Here is a 22,575-nt window from a genome sequence, read left to right as displayed (position 1 = left end):
AGAACGACAATTACTATACTTATTACTCTTATTATTATCAATCTAATTCATATTATTAGCCATATTATGCTTATATGATCGATAGGAGGACAATTACTATACTTATTATTCCTATTTTTATCAACCTAACTCATATTATTAGCCATATTATGCTTATATGATCGGTAGAACGTTAATTACTATACTTATTACTCTTAGTATTGTCAATCTGACTCATATTATTCGTCATATTATGCTTATATGATCGATAGAACGACAATTACTATACTCATTACTCTTATTATTATCAATCTAACTCATATTATTAGCCATATTATGCTTATATGATCGATAGAACGACAATTACTATACTCATTACTCTTATTATTATCAATCTAACTCATACTATTAACCATATTATGCAGATATGATCGATAGAACGACAATTACTATACTCATTACTCTTATTATTATCAACCTAACTCATATTATTAGCCATATTATGCTTAAATGATCGATAGAACGACAATTACTATACTTATTAGTCTTATTATTATCAATCTAACACATATTATTAGACATATTATGCTTATGTGATCGAAAGAACGATAATTACTATACTTATTACTCTTATTATTATCAATCTAACTCATATTATTAGCCATATTATACTTATGTGATCGACAGAACGACAATTACTATTCTTATTACACTCCCTGTTATCAATCTAACTCATATTATTAACCATATTATGCTTATATGATCGATAGAACGACAATTACTATACTTATTACTCTTATTATTATAAATCTAACTCATATTATTAGCCATATAATGCTTATATGATCGATAGAACGACAATTACTATACTTATTACTCTTATTATTGTCAATCTAACTCATATTATTAGCCATATTATGCTTATATGATCGACAGAACGACAATTACTATACTTATTACACTCACTATTATCAATCTAACTCATATTATTAACCATATTATGCAGATATGATCGATAGAACGACAATTACTATACTCATTACTCCTATTATTATCAATCTAACACATATTATTAGCCATATTATGCTTATATGATCGATAGGACGACAATTACTATACTTATTACTCTTATTATTATCAATCTAACTCATATTATTAGCCATATTATGCTTATATGGTCGATAGGAGGACAATTACTATACTTATTATTCTTATTTTTATCAAACTAACTCATATTATTAGCCATATTATGCTGATATGATCGATAGAACGACAATTACTATTCTTATTACTCTTATTATTATAAATCTAACTCATATTATTAGCCATATAATGCTTATATGATCGATAGAACGACAATTACTATACTTACTACTCTTATTATTATCAATCTAACTCATATTATTAACCATATTATGCTAATTTGATCGATAGAACGACAATTACTATACTTATTATTCTTATTTTTATCAACTTAACTCATATTATTAGCCATATTATGCTTAAATGATCGATAGAACGACAATTACTATACTCATTACTCTTATTATTATCAATCTAACTTATATTATTAGTCATATTATGCTTATATGATCGATAGAACGACAATTACTATACTTATTACTCTTATTATTATCAATCTAATTCATATTATTAGCCATATTATGCTTATATAACTGATAGGACGACAATTACTATACTTATTACTCTTATTATTATCAATCTAACTCATATTATTAGCCATATTATGCTTATATGATCGGTAGAACGATAATTACTATACTTATTACTCTTAGTATTGTCAATCTAACTCATATTATTAGTCATATTATGCTTATATGATCGATAGAACGACAATTACTATACTTATTACTCTTATTATTATCAATCTAATTCATATTATTAGCCATATTATGCTCATATAACTGATAGGACGACAATTACTATACTTATTACTCTTATTATTATCAATCTAACTCATATTATTAGTCATATTATGCTTATATGAACGATAGAACGACAATTACTATACTTATTACTCTTATTATTATCAATCTAACTCATATTATTAGCCATATTATGCTTATATGATCGATAGGAGGACAATTACTATACTTATTATTCTTATTTTTATCAACCTAACTGATATTATTAGCCATATTATGCTTAAATGATCGATAGAACGACAATTACTATACTTATTACTCTTATTATTATCAATCTAATTCATATTATTAGCCATATTATGCTTATATAACTGATAGGACGACAATTACTATGCTTATTACTCTTATTATTATCAATCTAACTCATATTATTAGCCATATTATGCTTATATGATCGACAGAACGACAATTACTATTCTTATTACTCTTATTATTATCAATCTAACTCATATTATTAGTCATATTATGCTTATATGATCGATAGAACGACAATTACTATACTTATTACTCTTATTATTATCAATCTAATTCATATTATTAGCCATATTATGCTTATATAACTGATAGGACGACAATTACTATACTTATTACTCTCATTATTATCAATCTAACTCATATTATTAGTCATATTATGCTTATATGATCGATAGAACGACAATTACTATACTTATTACTCTTATTATTATCAATCTAATTCATATTATTAGCCATATTATGCTCATATAACTGATAGGACGACAATTACTATACTTATTACTCTTATTATTATCAATCTAACTCATATTATTAGTCATATTATGCTTATATGAACGATAGAACGACAATTACTATACTTATTACTCTTATTATTATCAATCTAACTCATATTATTAGCCATATTATGCTTATATGATCGATAGGACGACAATTACTATACTTATTACTCTTATTATTATCAATCTAACTCATATTATTAGTCATATTATGATTATATGATCGATAGAACGACAATTACTATACTTATTACTCTTATTATTATCAATCTAATTCATATTATTAGCCATATTATGCTTATATAACCGATAGGACGACAATTACTATACTTATTACTCTTATTATTATCAATCTAACTCATATTATTAGTCATATTATGCTTATATGAACGATAGAACGACAATTACTATACCCATTACTCTTATTATTATCAATCTAACTCATACTATTAACCATATTATGCAGATATGATCAATAGAACGACAATTACTATACTCATTACTCTTATTATTATCAACCTAACTCATATTATTAGCCATATTATGCTTAAATGATCGATAGAACGACAATTACTATACTTATTAGTCTTATTATTATCAATCTAACTCATATTATTAGCCATATTATGCTTATATAATCGATAGGAGGACAATTACTGTACTTATTACTCTTATTATTATCAATCTAACTCATATTATTAGTCATATTATGCTTATATGAACGATAGAACGACAATTACTATACTTATTACTCTTATTATTATCAATCTAATTCATATTATTAGCCATATTATGCTTATATGATCGATAGGAGGACAATTACTATACTTATTATTCATATTTTTATCAACCTAACTCATATTATTAGCCATATTATGCTTATATGATCGGTAGAACGACAATTACTATACTTATTACTCTTATTATTATCAATCTAATTCATATTATTAGCCATATTATGCTCATATAACTGATAGGACGACAATTACTATACTTATTACTCTTATTATTATCAATCTAACTCATATTATTAGTCATATTATGCTTATATGAACGATAGAACGACAATTACTATACTTATTACTCTTATAATTATCAATCTAATTCATATTATTAGCCATATTATGCTTATATGATCGATAGGAGGACAATTACTATACTTATTATTCTTATTTTTATCAACCTAACTCATATTATTAGCCATATTATGCTTATATGATCGGTAGAACGTTAATTACTATACTTATTACTCTTAGTATTGTCAATCTAACTCATATTATTAGTCATATTATACTTATGTGATCGACAGAACGACAATTACTATTCTTATTACACTCCCTGTTATCAATCTAACTCATATTATTAACCATATTATGCTTATATGATCGATAGAACGACAATTACTATACTTATTACTCTTATTATTATAAATCTAACTCATATTATTAGCCATATAATGCTTATATGATCGATAGAACGACAATTACTATACTTATTACTCTTATTATTGTCAATCTAACTCATATTATTAGCCATATTATGCTTATATGATCGACAGAACGATAATTACTATTCTTATTACACTCCCTGTTATCAATCTAACTTATATTATTAACCATATTATGCTTATATGATCGATAGAACGACAATTACTATACTTATTACTCTTATTATTATCAATCTAACTCATATTATTAGCCATATTATGCTTATATGATCGATAGGAGGACAATTACTATACTTATTATTCTTATTTTTATCAACCTAACTCATATTATTAGCCATATTATGCTTAAATGATCGATAGAACGACAATTACTATACTTATTACTCTTATTATTATCAATCTAACTCATATTATTAGCCATATTATGCTTATATGATCGACAGAACGACAATTACTATTCTTATTACACTCCCTGTTATCAATCTAACTCATATTATTAACCATATTATGCTTATATGATCGACAGAACGATAATTACTATTCTTATTTCACTCCCTGTTATCAATCTAACTTATATTATTAACCATATTATGCTTATATGATCGATAGAACGACAATGACTATACTTATTACTCTTATTATTATCAATCTAACTCATATTATTAGTCATATTATGCTTATATGATCGATAGAACGACAATTACTATACTTATTACTCTTATTATTATCAATCTAATTCATATTACTAGCCATATTATGCTTATATAACTGATAGGACGACAATTACTATACTTATTACTCTTATTATTATCAATCTAACTCATATTATTAGCCATATTATGCTTATATGATCGGTAGAACGATAATTACTATACTTATTACACTTAGTATTGTCAATCTAACTCATATTATTAGTCATATTATGCTTATATGATCGATAGAACGACAATTACTATACTTATTACTCTTATTGTTATCAATCTAATTCATATTATTAGCCATATTATGCTTATATGATCGATAGGAGGACAATTACTATACTTATTATTCTTATTTTTATCAACCTAACTCATATTATTAGCCATATTATGCTTATATGATCGGTAGAACGATAATTACTACACTTATTACTCTTAGTATTGTCAATCTAACTCATATTATTAGTCATATTATGCTCATATGATCGATAGAACGACAATTACTATACTCATTACTCTTATTATTATCAATCTAACTCATATTATTAGCCATATTATGCTTATATGATCGATAGAACGACAATTACTATACTCATTACTCTTATTATTATCAATCTAACTCATACTATTAACCATATTATGCAGATATGATCGATAGAACGACAATTACTATACTCATTACTCTTATTATTATCAACCTAACTCATATTATTAGCCATATTATGCTTAAATGATCGATAGAACGACAATTACTATACTTATTAGTCTTATTATTATCAATCTAACTCATATTATTAGACATATTATGCTTATGTGATCGAAAGAACGATAATTACTATACTTATTACTCTTATTATTATCAATCTAACTCATATTATTAGCCATATTATACTTATGTGATCGACAGAACGACAATTACTATTCTTATTACACTCCCTGTTATCAATCTAACTCATATTATTAACCATATTATGCTTATATGATCGATAGAACGACAATTACTATACTTATTACTCTTATTATTATAAATCTAACTCATATTATTAGCCATATAATGCTTATATGATCGATAGAACGACAATTACTATACTCATTACTCTTATTATTATCAATCTAACTCATATTATTAGCCATATTATGCTTATATGATCGATAGAACGACAATTACTATACTCATTACTCTTATTATTATCAATCTAACTCATACTATTAACCATATTATGCAGATATGATCGATAGAACGACAATTACTATACTCATTACTCTTATTATTATCAACCTAACTCATATTATTAGCCATATTATGCTTATATGAACGATAGAACGACAATTACTATACTTATTATTCTTATTTTTATCAACCTAACTCATATTATTAGCCATATTATGCTTAAATGATCGATAGAACGACAATTACTATACTTATTACTCTTATTATTATCAATCTAACTCATATTATTAGTCATATTATGCTTATATGATCGATAGAACGACAATTACTATACTTATTACTCTTATTATTATCAATCTAACTCATATTATTAGCCATATTATGCTTATATGATCGATAGGAGGACAATTACTATACTTATTATTCTTATTTTTATCAACCTAACTCATATTATTAGCCATATTATGCTTAAATGATCGATAGAACGACAATTACTATACTTATTACTCTTATTATTATCAATCTAACTCATATTATTAGCCATATTATGCTTATATGATCGACAGAACGACAATTACTATTCTTATTACACTCCCTGTTATCAATCTAACTCATATTATTAACCATATTATGCTTATATGATCGACAGAAATATAATTACTATTCTTATTACACTCCCTGTTATCAATCTGACTTATATTATTAACCATATTATGCTTATATGATCGATAGAACGACAATGACTATACTTATTACTCTTATTATTATCAATCTAACTCATATTATTAGTCATATTATGCTTATATGATCGATAGAACGACAATTACTATACTTATTACTCTTATTATTATCAATCTAATTCATATTACTAGCCATATTATGCTTATATAACTGATAGGACGACAATTACTATACTTATTACTCTTATTATTATCAATCTAACTCATATTATTAGCCATATTATGCTTATATGATCGGTAGAACGATAATTACTATACTTATTACTCTTAGTATTGTCAATCTAACTCATATTATTAGTCATATTATGCTTATATGATCGATAGAACGACAATTACTATACTTATTACTCTTATTATTATCAATCTAATTCATATTATTAGCCATATTATGCTTATATAACTGATAGGACGACAATTACTATACTTATTACTCTTATTATTATCAATCTAACTCATATTATTAGCATATTATGCTTATATGAACGATAGAACGACAATTACTATACTTATTACTCTTATTATTATCAATCTAACTCATATTATTAGCCATATTATGCTTATATGATCGATAGGACGACAATTACTATGCTTATTACTCTTATTATTATCAATCTAACTCATATTATTAGCCATATTATGCTTAAATGATCGATAGAACGACAATTACTATACTTATTACTCTTATTATTATCAATCTAACTCATATTATTAGCCATATTATGCTTATATGATCGACAGAACGACAATTACTATTCTTATTACACTCCCTGTTATCAATCTAACTCATATTATTAACCATATTGTGCTTATATGATCGACAGAACGATAATTACTATTCTTATTACACTCCCTGTTATCAACCTAACTCATATTATTAGTCATATTATGCTTATATGAACGATAGACCGACAATTACTATACTTATTATTCTTATTTTTATCAACCTAACTCATATTATTAGCCATATTATGCTTAAATGATCGATAGAACGACAATTACTATACTTATTACTCTTATTATTATCAATCTAACTCATATTATTAGTCATATTATGCTTATATGATCGATAGAACGACAATTACTATACTTATTACTCTTATTATTATCAATCTAATTCATATTATTAGCCATATTATGCTTATATAACTGATAGGACGACAATTACTATACTTATTACTCTTATTATTATCAATCTAACTCATATTATTAGCCATATTATGCTTATATGATCGATAGGAGGACAATTACTATACTTATTATTCATATTTTTATCAACCTAACTCATATTATTAGCCATATTATGCTTATATGATCGGTAGAACGATAATTACTATACTTATTACTCTTAGTATTGTCAATCTAACTCATATTATTAGTCATATTATGCTTATATGATCGATAGAACGACAATTACTATACTCATTACTCTTATTATTATCAATCTAACTCATATTATTAGCCATATTATGCTTATATGATCGATAGAACGACAATTACTATACTCATTACTCTTATTATTATCAATCTAACTCATACTATTAACCATATTATGCAGATATGATCGATAGAACGACAATTACTATACTCATTACTCTTATTATTATCAACCTAACTCATATTATTAGCCATATTATGCTTAAATGATCGATAGAACGACAATTACTATACTTATTAGTCTTATTATTATCAATCTAACTCATATTATTAGCCATATTATGCTTATATGATCGACAGAACGACAATTACTATACTTATTACACTCACTATTATCAATCTAACTCATATTATTAACCATATTATGCAGATATGATCGATAGAACGACAATTACTATACTCATTACTCCCATTATTATCAATCTAACACATATTATTAGCCATATTATGCTTATATGATCGATAGGACGACAATTACTATACTTATTACTCTTATTATTGTCAATCTAACTCATATTATTAGCCATATTATGCTTATATGATCGACAGAACGACAATTACTATACTTATTACACTCACTATTATCAATCTAACTCATATTATTAACCATATTATGCTTATATGATCGATAGGAGGACAATTACTATACTTATTATTCTTATTTTTATCAAACTAACTCATATTATTAGCCATATTATGCTTATATGATCGATAGAACGACAATTACTATTCTTATTACTCTTATTATTATAAATCTAACTCATATTATTAGCCATATAATGCTTATATGATCGATAGAACGACAATTACTATACTTACTACTCTTATTATTATCAATCTAACTCATATTATTAACCATATTATGCTAATATGATCGATTGAACGACAATTACTATACTTATTATTCTTATTTTTATCAACTTAACTCATATTATTAGCCATATTATGCTTAAATGATCGATAGAACGACAATTACTATACTCATTACTCTTATTATTATCAATCTAACTTATATTATTAGTCATATTATGCTTATATGATCGATAGAACGACAATTACTATACTCATTACTCTTATTATTATCAATCTAACTCATATTATTAGCCATATTATGCTTATATGATCGGTAGAACGATAATTACTATACTTATTACTCTTATTATTATCAATCTAACTCATATTATTAGCCATATTATGCTTATATGATCGATAGAACGACAATTACTATACTCATTACTCTTATTATTATCAATCTAACTCATATTATTAGCCATATTATGCTTATATGATCGGTAGAACGATAATTACTATACTTATTACTCTTATTATTATCAATCTAATTCATATTATTAGCCATATTATGCTTATATGATCGGTAGGAGGACAATTACTATACTTATTATTCATATTTTTATCAACCTAACTCATGTTATTAGCCATATTATGCTTATACGATCGGTAGAACGATAATTACTATACTTATTACTCTTATTATTATCAATCTAATTCATATTATTAGCCATATTATGCTTATATGATCGATAGGAGGACAATTACTATACTTATTATTCATATTTTTATCAACCTAACTCATATTATTAGCCATATTATGCTTATATGATCGGTAGAACGATAATTACTATACTTATTACTCTTAGTATTGTCAATCTAACTCATATTATTAGTCATATTATGCTTATATGATCGATAGAACGACAATTACTATACTCATTACTCTTATTATTATCAATCTAACTCATATTATTAGCCATATTATGCTTATATGATCGATAGAACGACAATTACTATACTCATTACTCTTATTATTATCAATCTAACTCATACTATTAACCATATTATGCAGATATGATCGATAGAACGACAATTACTATACTCATTACTCTTATTATTATCAACCTAACTCATATTATTAGCCATATTATGCTTAAATGATCGATAGAACGACAATTACTATACTTATTAGTCTTATTATTATCAATCTAACTCATATTATTAGACATATTATGCTTATGTGATCGAAAGAACGATAATTACTATACTTATTACTCTTATTATTATCAATCTAACTCATATTATTAGCCATATTATACTTATGTGATCGACAGAACGACAATTACTATTCTTATTACACTCCCTGTTATTAATCTAACTCATATTATTAACCATATTATGCTTATATGATCGATAGAACGACAATTACTATACTTATTACTCTTATTATTATAAATCTAACTCATATTATTAGCCATATAATGCTTATATGATCGATAGAACGACAATTACTATACTTATTACTCTTATTATTGTCAATCTAACTCATATTATTAGCCATATTATGCTTATATGATCGACAGAACGACAATTACTATACTTATTACACTCACTATTATCAATCTAACTCATATTATTAACCATATTATGCAGATATGATCGATAGAACGACAATTACTATACTCATTACTCCCATTATTATCAATCTAACACATATTATTAGCCATATTATGCTTATATGATCGATAGGACGACAATTACTATACTTATTACTCTTATTATTATCAATCTAACTCATATTATTAGCCATATTATGCTTATATGATCGATAGGAGGACAATTACTATACTTATTATTCTTATTTTTATCAAACTAACCCATATTATTAGCCATATTATGCTTATATGATCGATAGAACGGCAATTACTATTCTTATTACTCTTATTATTATAAATCTAACTCATATTATTAGCCATATAATGCTTATATGATCGATAGAACGACAATTACTATACTTACTACTCTTATTATTATCAATCTAACTCATATTATTAACCATATTATGCTAATATGATCGATAGAACGACAATTACTATACTTATTATTCTTATTTTTATCAACTTAACTCATATTATTAGCCATATTATGCTTAAATGATCGATAGAACGACAATTACTATACTCATTACTCTTATTATTATCAATCTAACTTATATTATTAGTCATATTATGCTTATATGATCGATAGAACGACAATTACTATACTTATTACTCTTATTATTATCAATCTAATTCATATTATTAGCCATATTATGCTTATATAACTGATAGGACGACAATTACTATACTTATTACTCTTATTATTATCAATCTAACCCATATTATTAGTCATATTATGCTTATATGAACGATAGAACGACAATTACTATACTTACTACTCTTATTATTATCTATCTAACTCATATTATTAGCCATATTATGCTTAAATGATGGATAGAACGACAATTACTATACTTATTAGTCTTATTATTATCAATCTAACTCATATTATTAGACATATTATGCTTATGTGATCGAAAGAACGATAATTACTATACTTATTACTCTTATTATTATCAATCTAACTCATATTATTAGCCATATTATGCTTATATGATCGACAGAACGACAATTACTATACTTATTACACTCACTATTATCAATCTAACTCATATTATTAACCATATTATGCAGATATGATCGACAGAACGACAATTACTATACTCATTACTCCTATTATTATCAATCTAACACATATTATTAGCCATATTATGCTTATATGATCGATAGGACGACAATTACTATACTTATTACTCTTATTATTATCAATCTAATTCATATTATTAGCCATATTATGCTTATATAACTGATAGGACGACAATTACTATACTTATTACTCTTATTATTATCAATCTAACTCATATTATTAGTCATATTATGCTTATATGAACGATAGAACGACAATTACTATACTTATTACTCTTATTATTATCAATCTAACTCATATTATTAGTCATATTATGCTTATATGAACGATAGAACGACAATTACTATACTTATTACTCTTATTATTATCTATCTAACTCATATTATTAGTCATATTATGCTTATATGATCGATAGAACGACAATTACTATACTCATTACTCTTATTATTATCAATCTAACTCTTATTATTATCAATCTAACTCTTATTATTAGCCATATTATGCTTATATGATCGATAGAACGACAATTACTATACTCATTACTCTTATTATTATCAATCTAACTCATACTATTAACCATATTATGCAGATATGATCAATAGAACGACAATTACTATACTCATTACTCTTATTATTATCAACCTAACTCATATTATTAGCCATATTATGCTTAAATGATCGATAGAACGACAATTACTATACTTATTAGTCTTATTATTATCAATCTAACTCATATTATTAGCCATATTATGCTTATATAATCGATAGGAGGACAATTACTATACTTATTACTCTTATTATTATCAATCTAACTCATATTATTAGTCATATTATGCTTATATGAACGATAGAACGACAATTACTATACTTATTACTCTTATTATTATCAATCTAATTCATATTATTAGCCATATTATGCTTATATGATCGATAGGAGGACAATTACTATACTTATTATTCATATTTTTATCAACCTAACTCATATTATTAGCCATATTATGCTTATATGATCGGTAGAACGACAATTACTATACTTATTACTCTTATTATTATCAATCTAATTCATATTATTAGCCATATTATGCTTATATAACTGATAGGACGACAATTACTATACTTATTACTCTTATTATTATCAATCTAACTCATATTATTAGTCATATTATGCTTATATGAACGATAGAACGACAATTACTATACTTATTACTCTTATTATTATCAATCTAATTCATATTATTAGCCATATTATGCTTATATGATCGATAGGAGGACAATTACTATACTTATTATTCCTATTTTTATCAACCTAACTCATATTATTAGCCATATTATGCTTATATGATCGGTAGAACGTTAATTACTATACTTATTACTCTTAGTATTGTCAATCTGACTCATATTATTCGTCATATTATGCTTATATGATCGATAGAACGACAATTACTATACTCATTACTCTTATTATTATCAATCTAACTCATATTATTAGCCATATTATGCTTATATGATCGATAGAACGACAATTACTATACTCATTACTCTTATTATTATCAATCTAACTCATACTATTAACCATATTATGCAGATATGATCGATAGAACGACAATTACTATACTCATTACTCTTATTATTATCAACCTAACTCATATTATTAGCCATATTATGCTTAAATGATCGATAGAACGACAATTACTATACTTATTAGTCTTATTATTATCAATCTAACTCATATTATTAGACATATTATGCTTATGTGATCGAAAGAACGATAATTACTATACTTATTACTCTTATTATTATCAATCTAACTCATATTATTAGCCATATTATACTTATGTGATCGACAGAACGACAATTACTATTCTTATTACACTCCCTGTTATCAATCTAACTCATATTATTAACCATATTATGCTTATATGATCGATAGAACGACAATTACTATACTTATTACTCTTATTATTATAAATCTAACTCATATTATTAGCCATATAATGCTTATATGATCGATAGAACGACAATTACTATACTTATTACTCTTATTATTGTCAATCTAACTCATATTATTAGCCATATTATGCTTATATGATCGACAGAACGACAATTACTATACTTATTACACTCACTATTATCAATCTAACTCATATTATTAACAATATTATGCAGATATGATCGATAGAACGACAATTACTATACTCATTACTCCTATTATTATCAATCTAACACATATTATTAGCCATATTATGCTTATATGATCGATAGGACGACAATTACTATACTTATTACTCTTATTATTATCAATCTAACTCATATTATTAGCCATATTATGCTTATATGGTCGATAGGAGGACAATTACTATACTTATTATTCTTATTTTTATCAAACTAACTCATATTATTAGCCATATTATGCTGATATGATCGATAGAACGACAATTACTATTCTTATTACTCTTATTATTATAAATCTAACTCATATTATTAGCCATATAATGCTTATATGATCGATAGAACGACAATTACTATACTTACTACTCTTATTATTATCAATCTAACTCATATTATTAACCATATTATGCTAATTTGATCGATAGAACGACAATTACTATACTTATTATTCTTATTTTTATCAACTTAACTCATATTATTAGCCATATTATGCTTAAATGATCGATAGAACGACAATTACTATACTCATTACTCTTATTATTATCAATCTAACTTATATTATTAGTCATATTATGCTTATATGATCGATAGAACGACAATTACTATACTTATTACTCTTATTATTATCAATCTAATTCATATTATTAGCCATATTATGCTTATATAACTGATAGGACGACAATTACTATACTTATTACTCTTATTATTATCAATCTAACTCATATTATTAGCCATATTATGCTTATATGATCGGTAGAACGATAATTACTATACTTATTACTCTTAGTATTGTCAATCTAACTCATATTATTAGTCATATTATGCTTATATGATCGATAGAACGACAATTACTATACTTATTACTCTTATTATTATCAATCTAATTCATATTATTAGCCATATTATGCTCATATAACTGATAGGACGACAATTACTATACTTATTACTCTTATTATTATCAATCTAACTCATATTATTAGTCATATTATGCTTATATGAACGATAGAACGACAATTACTATACTTATTACTCTTATTATTATCAATCTAACTCATATTATTAGCCATATTATGCTTATATGATCGATAGGAGGACAATTACTATACTTATTATTCTTATTTTTATCAACCTAACTGATATTATTAGCCATATTATGCTTAAATGATCGATAGAACGACAATTACTATACTTATTACTCTTATTATTATCAATCTAATTCATATTATTAGCCATATTATGCTTATATAACTGATAGGACGACAATTACTATGCTTATTACTCTTATTATTATCAATCTAACTCATATTATTAGCCATATTATGCTTATATGATCGACAGAACGACAATTACTATTCTTATTACTCTTATTATTATCAATCTAACTCATATTATTAGTCATATTATGCTTATATGATCGATAGAACGACAATTACTATACTTATTACTCTTATTATTATCAATCTAATTCATATTATTAGCCATATTATGCTTATATAACTGATAGGACGACAATTACTATACTTATTACTCTCATTATTATCAATCTAACTCATATTATTAGTCATATTATGCTTATATGATCGATAGAACGACAATTACTATACTTATTACTCTTATTATTATCAATCTAATTCATATTATTAGCCATATTATGCTCATATAACTGATAGGACGACAATTACTATACTTATTACTCTTATTATTATCAATCTAACTCATATTATTAGTCATATTATGCTTATATGAACGATAGAACGACAATTACTATACTTATTACTCTTATTATTATCAATCTAACTCATATTATTAGCCATATTATGCTTATATGATCGATAGGACGACAATTACTATACTTATTACTCTTATTATTATCAATCTAACTCATATTATTAGTCATATTATGCTTATATGATCGATAGAACGACAATTACTATACTTATTACTCTTATTATTATCAATCTAATTCATATTATTAGCCATATTATGCTTATATAACCGATAGGACGACAATTACTATACTTATTACTCTTATTATTATCAATCTAACTCATATTATTAGTCATATTATGCTTATATGAACGATAGAACGACAATTACTATACCCATTACTCTTATTATTATCAATCTAACTCATACTATTAACCATATTATGCAGATATGATCAATAGAACGACAATTACTATACTCATTACTCTTATTATTATCAACCTAACTCATATTATTAGCCATATTATGCTTAAATGATCGATAGAACGACAATTACTATACTTATTAGTCTTATTATTATCAATCTAACTCATATTATAAGCCATATTATGCTTATATAATCGATAGGAGGACAATTACTGTACTTATTACTCTTATTATTATCAATCTAACTCATATTATTAGTCATATTATGCTTATATGAACGATAGAACGACAATTACTATACTTATTACTCTTATTATTATCAATCTAATTCATATTATTAGCCATATTATGCTTATATGATCGATAGGAGGACAATTACTATACTTATTATTCATATTTTTATCAACCTAACTCATATTATTAGCCATATTATGCTTATATGATCGGTAGAACGACAATTACTATACTTATTACTCTTATTATTATCAATCTAATTCATATTATTAGCCATATTATCCTTATATAACTGATAGGACGACAATTACTATACTTATTACTCTTATTATTATCAATCTAACTCATATTATTAGTCATATTATGCTTATATGAACGATAGAACGACAATTACTATACTTATTACTCTTATAATTATCAATCTAATTCATATTATTAGCCATATTATGCTTATATGATCGATAGGAGGACAATTACTATACTTATTATTCTTATTTTTATCAACCTAACTCATATTATTAGCCATATTATGCTTATATGATCGGTAGAACGTTAATTACTATACTTATTACTCTTAGTATTGTCAATCTAACTCATATTATTAGTCATATTGTACTTATGTGATCGACAGAACGACAATTACTATTCTTATTACACTCCCTGTTATCAATCTAACTCATATTATTAACCATATTATGCTTATATGATCGATAGAACGACAATTACTATACTTATTACTCTTATTATTATAAATCTAACTCATATTATTAGCCATATAATGCTTATATGATCGATAGAACGACAATTACTATACTTATTACTCTTATTATTGTCAATCTAACTCATATTATTAGCCATATTATGCTTATATGATCGACAGAACGATAATTACTATTCTTATTACACTCCCTGTTATCAATCTAACTTATATTATTAACCATATTATGCTTATATGATCGATAGAACGACAATTACTATACTTATTACTCTTATTATTATCAATCTAACTCATATTATTAGCCATATTATGCTTATATGATCGATAGGAGGACAATTACTATACTTATTATTCTTATTTTTATCAACCTAACTCATATTATTAGCCATATTATGCTTAAATGATCGATAGAACGACAATTACTATACTTATTACTCTTATTATTATCAATCTAACTCATATTATTAGCCATATTATGCTTATATGATCGACAGAACGACAATTACTATTCTTATTACACTCCCTGTTATCAATCTAACTCATATTATTAACCATATTATGCTTATATGATCGACAGAAATATAATTACTATTCTTATTACACTCCCTGTTATCAATCTGACTTATATTATTAACCATATTATGCTTATATGATCGATAGAACGACAATGACTATACTTATTACTCTTATTATTATCAATCTAACTCATATTATTAGTCATATTATGCTTATATGATCGATAGAACGACAATTACTATACTTATTACTCTTATTATTATCAATCTAATTCATATTACTAGCCATATTATGCTTATATAACTGATAGGACGACAATTACTATACTTATTACTCTTATTATTATCAATCTAACTCATATTATTAGCCATATTATGCTTATATGATCGGTAGAACGATAATTACTATACTTATTACTCTTAGTATTGTCAATCTAACTCATATTATTAGTCATATTATGCTTATATGATCGATAGAACGACAATTACTATACTTATTACTCTTATTATTATCAATCTAATTCATATTATTAGCCATATTATGCTTATATAACTGATAGGACGACAATTACTATACTTATTACTCTTATTATTATCAATCTAACTCATATTATTAGCATATTATGCTTATATGAACGATAGAACGACAATTACTATACTTATTACTCTTATTATTATCAATCTAACTCATATTATTAGCCATATTATGCTTATATGATCGATAGGACGACAATTACTATGCTTATTACTCTTATTATTATCAATCTAACTCATATTATTAGCCATATTATGCTTAAATGATCGATAGAACGACAATTACTATACTTATTACTCTTATTATTATCAATCTAACTCATATTATTAGCCATATTATGCTTATATGATCGACAGAACGACAATTACTATTCTTATTACACTCCCTGTTATCAATCTAACTCATATTATTAACCATATTGTGCTTATATGATCGACAGAACGATAATTACTATTCTTATTACACTCCCTGTTATCAACCTAACTCATATTATTAGTCATATTATGCTTATATGAACGATAGACCGACAATTACTATACTTATTATTCTTATTTTTATCAACCTAACTCATATTATTAGCCATATTATGCTTAAATGATCGATAGAACGACAATTACTATACTTATTACTCTTATTATTATCAATCTAACTCATATTATTAGTCATATTATGCTTATATGATCGATAGAACGACAATTACTATACTTATTACTCTTATTATTATCAATCTAATTCATATTATTAGCCATATTATGCTTATATAACTGATAGGACGACAATTACTATACTTATTACTCTTATTATTATCAATCTAACTCATATTATTAGTCATATTATGCTTATATGAACGATAGAACGACAATTACTATACTTATTACTCTTATTATTATCAATCTAATTCATATTATTAGCCATATTATGCTTATATGATCGATAGGAGGACAATTACTATACTTATTATTCATATTTTTATCAACCTAACTCATATTATTAGCCATATTATGCTTATATGATCGGTAGAACGATAATTACTATACTTATTACTCTTAGTATTGTCAATCTAACTCATATTATTAGTCATATTATGCTTATATGATCGATAGAACGACAATTACTATACTCATTACTCTTATTATTATCAATCTAACTCATATTATTAGCCATATTATGCTTATATGATCGATAGAACGACAATTACTATACTCATTACTCTTATTATTATCAATCTAACTCATACTATTAACCATATTATGCAGATATGATCGATAGAACGACAATTACTATACTCATTACTCTTATTATTATCAACCTAACTCATATTATTAGCCATATTATGCTTATATGATCGGTAGAACGATAATTACTACACTTATTACTCTTAGTATTGTCAATCTAACTCATATTATTAGTCATATTATGCTCATATGATCGATAGAACGACAATTACTATACTCATTACTCTTATTATTATCAATCTAACTCATATTATTAGCCATATTATGCTTATATGATCGATAGAACGACAATTACTATACTTATTACTCTTATTATTATCAATCTAACTCATATTATTAGTCATATTATGCTTATATGATCGATAGAACGACAATTACTATACTTATTACTCTTATTATTATCAATCTAACTCATATTATTAGCCATATTATGCTTATATGATCGATAGGAGGACAATTACTATACTTATTATTCTTATTTTTATCAACCTAACTCATATTATTAGCCATATTATGCTTAAATGATCGATAGAACGACAATTACTATACTTATTACTCTTATTATTATCAATCTAACTCATATTATTAGCCATATTATGCTTATATGATCGACAGAACGACAATTACTATTCTTATTACACTCCCTGTTATCAATCTAACTCATATTATTAACCATATTATGCTTATATGATCGACAGAAATATAATTACTATTCTTATTACACTCCCTGTTATCAATCTGACTTATATTATTAACCATATTATGCTTATATGATCGATAGAACGACAATGACTATACTTATTACTCTTATTATTATCAATCTAACTCATATTATTAGTCATATTATGCTTATATGATCGATAGAACGACAATTACTATACTTATTACTCTTATTATTATCAATCTAATTCATATTACTAGCCATATTATGCTTATATAACTGATAGGACGACAATTACTATACTTATTACTCTTATTATTATCAATCTAACTCATATTATTAGCCATATTATGCTTATATGATCGGTAGAACGATAATTACTATACTTATTACTCTTAGTATTGTCAATCTAACTCATATTATTAGTCATATTATGCTTATATGATCGATAGAACGACAATTACTATACTTATTACTCTTATTATTATCAATCTAATTCATATTATTAGCCATATTATGCTTATATAACTGATAGGACGACAATTACTATACTTATTACTCTTATTATTATCAATCTAACTCATATTATTAGCATATTATGCTTATATGAACGATAGAACGACAATTACTATACTTATTACTCTTATTATTATCAATCTAACTCATATTATTAGCCATATTATGCTTATATGATCGATAGGACGACAATTACTATGCTTATTACTCTTATTATTATCAATCTAACTCATATTATTAGCCATATTATGCTTAAATGATCGATAGAACGACAATTACTATACTTATTACTCTTATTATTATCAATCTAACTCATATTATTAGCCATATTATGCTTATATGATCGACAGAACGACAATTACTATTCTTATTACACTCCCTGTTATCAATCTAACTCATATTATTAACCATATTGTGCTTATATGATCGACAGAACGATAATTACTATTCTTATTACACTCCCTGTTATCAACCTAACTCATATTATTAGTCATATTATGCTTATATGAACGATAGACCGACAATTACTATACTTATTATTCTTATTTTTATCAACCTAACTCATATTATTAGCCATATTATGCTTAAATGATCGATAGAACGACAATTACTATACTTATTACTCTTATTATTATCAATCTAACTCATATTATTAGTCATATTATGCTTATATGATCGATAGAACGACAATTACTATACTTATTACTCTTATTATTATCAATCTAATTCATATTATTAGCCATATTATGCTTATATAACTGATAGGACGACAATTACTATACTTATTACTCTTATTATTATCAATCTAACTCATATTATTAGTCATATTATGCTTATATGAACGATAGAACGACAATTACTATACTTATTACTCTTATTATTATCAATCTAATTCATATTATTAGCCATATTATGCTTATATGATCGATAGGAGGACAATTACTATACTTATTATTCATATTTTTATCAACCTAACTCATATTATTAGCCATATTATGCTTATATGATCGGTAGAACGATAATTACTATACTTATTACTCTTAGTATTGTCAATCTAACTCATATTATTAGTCATATTATGCTTATATGATCGATAGAACGACAATTACTATACTCATTACTCTTATTATTATCAATCTAACTCATATTATTAGCCATATTATGCTTATATGATCGATAGAACGACAATTACTATACTCATTACTCTTATTATTATCAATCTAACTCATACTATTAACCATATTATGCAGATATGATCGATAGAACGACAATTACTATACTCATTACTCTTATTATTATCAACCTAACTCATATTATTAGCCATATTATGCTTAAATGATCGATAGAACGACAATTACTATACTTATTAGTCTTATTATTATCAATCTAACTCATATTATTAGCCATATTATGCTTATATGATCGACAGAACGACAATTACTATACTTATTACACTCACTATTATCAATCTAACTCATATTATTAACCATATTATGCAGATATGATCGATAGAACGACAATTACTATACTCATTACTCCCATTATTATCAATCTAACACATATTATTAGCCATATTATGCTTATATGATCGATAGGACGACAATTACTATACTTATTACTCTTATTATTGTCAATCTAACTCATATCATTAGCCATATTATGCTTATATGATCGACAGAACGACAATTACTATACTTATTACACTCACTATTATCAATCTAACTCATATTATTAACCATATTATGCTTATATGATCGATAGGAGGACAATTACTATACTTATTATTCTTATTTTTATCAAACTAACTCATATTATTAGCCATATTATGCTTATATGATCGATAGAACGACAATTACTATTCTTATTACTCTTATTATTATAAATCTAACTCATATTATTAGCCATATAATGCTTATATGATCGATAGAACGACAATTACTATACTTACTACTCTTATTATTATCAATCTAACTCATATTATTAACCATATTATGCTAATATGATCGATTGAACGACAATTACTATACTTATTATTCTTATTTTTATCAACTTAACTCATATTATTAGCCATATTATGCTTAAATGATCGATAGAACGACAATTACTATACTCATTACTCTTATTATTATCAATCTAACTTATATTATTAGTCATA

Source organism: Megachile rotundata, unplaced genomic scaffold (assembly GCF_050947335.1).
Source record: "Megachile rotundata isolate GNS110a unplaced genomic scaffold, iyMegRotu1 scaffold0081, whole genome shotgun sequence".
In the NCBI taxonomy this organism is placed as follows: domain Eukaryota; kingdom Metazoa; phylum Arthropoda; class Insecta; order Hymenoptera; family Megachilidae; genus Megachile; species Megachile rotundata.
This window is presented reverse-complemented; position numbering follows the sequence as displayed.